Source organism: Geospiza fortis, unplaced genomic scaffold, assembly GCF_000277835.1.
Source record: "Geospiza fortis unplaced genomic scaffold, GeoFor_1.0 scaffold1683, whole genome shotgun sequence".
NCBI lineage: Eukaryota > Metazoa > Chordata > Aves > Passeriformes > Thraupidae > Geospiza > Geospiza fortis.
Genome location: NW_005054665.1, coordinates 265,070 through 265,350, shown reverse-complemented (window position 1 = coordinate 265,350; position 281 = coordinate 265,070).

The window sequence follows — 281 nt, the reverse complement described above, 5'->3', positions numbered from 1 at the left end:
GCCACGGCCTGGCCGGGGGGGGGCCATGGGCAGTGCCCCACACCCAGGCCAGGCTCCCTGCAGTGCCATGTGTGGAGCCCAGGCCAGGGCTGTCCCCAGGGCGATGCTGAGCTGGCGCCTGGCACGGTGCCCTGGCAGTGCCTGTGGGAATCCCACACTCACTGGGGTGCTGGGGGGGCTGTGACCCTCACCCAGCCACTGATGGGTGCCCACCCCAGGGTGACAGCACCATGGGTGTCCCCATGGGTGCTCCCAGCTGGGTCAGTGGGTGCTGGGGTGAG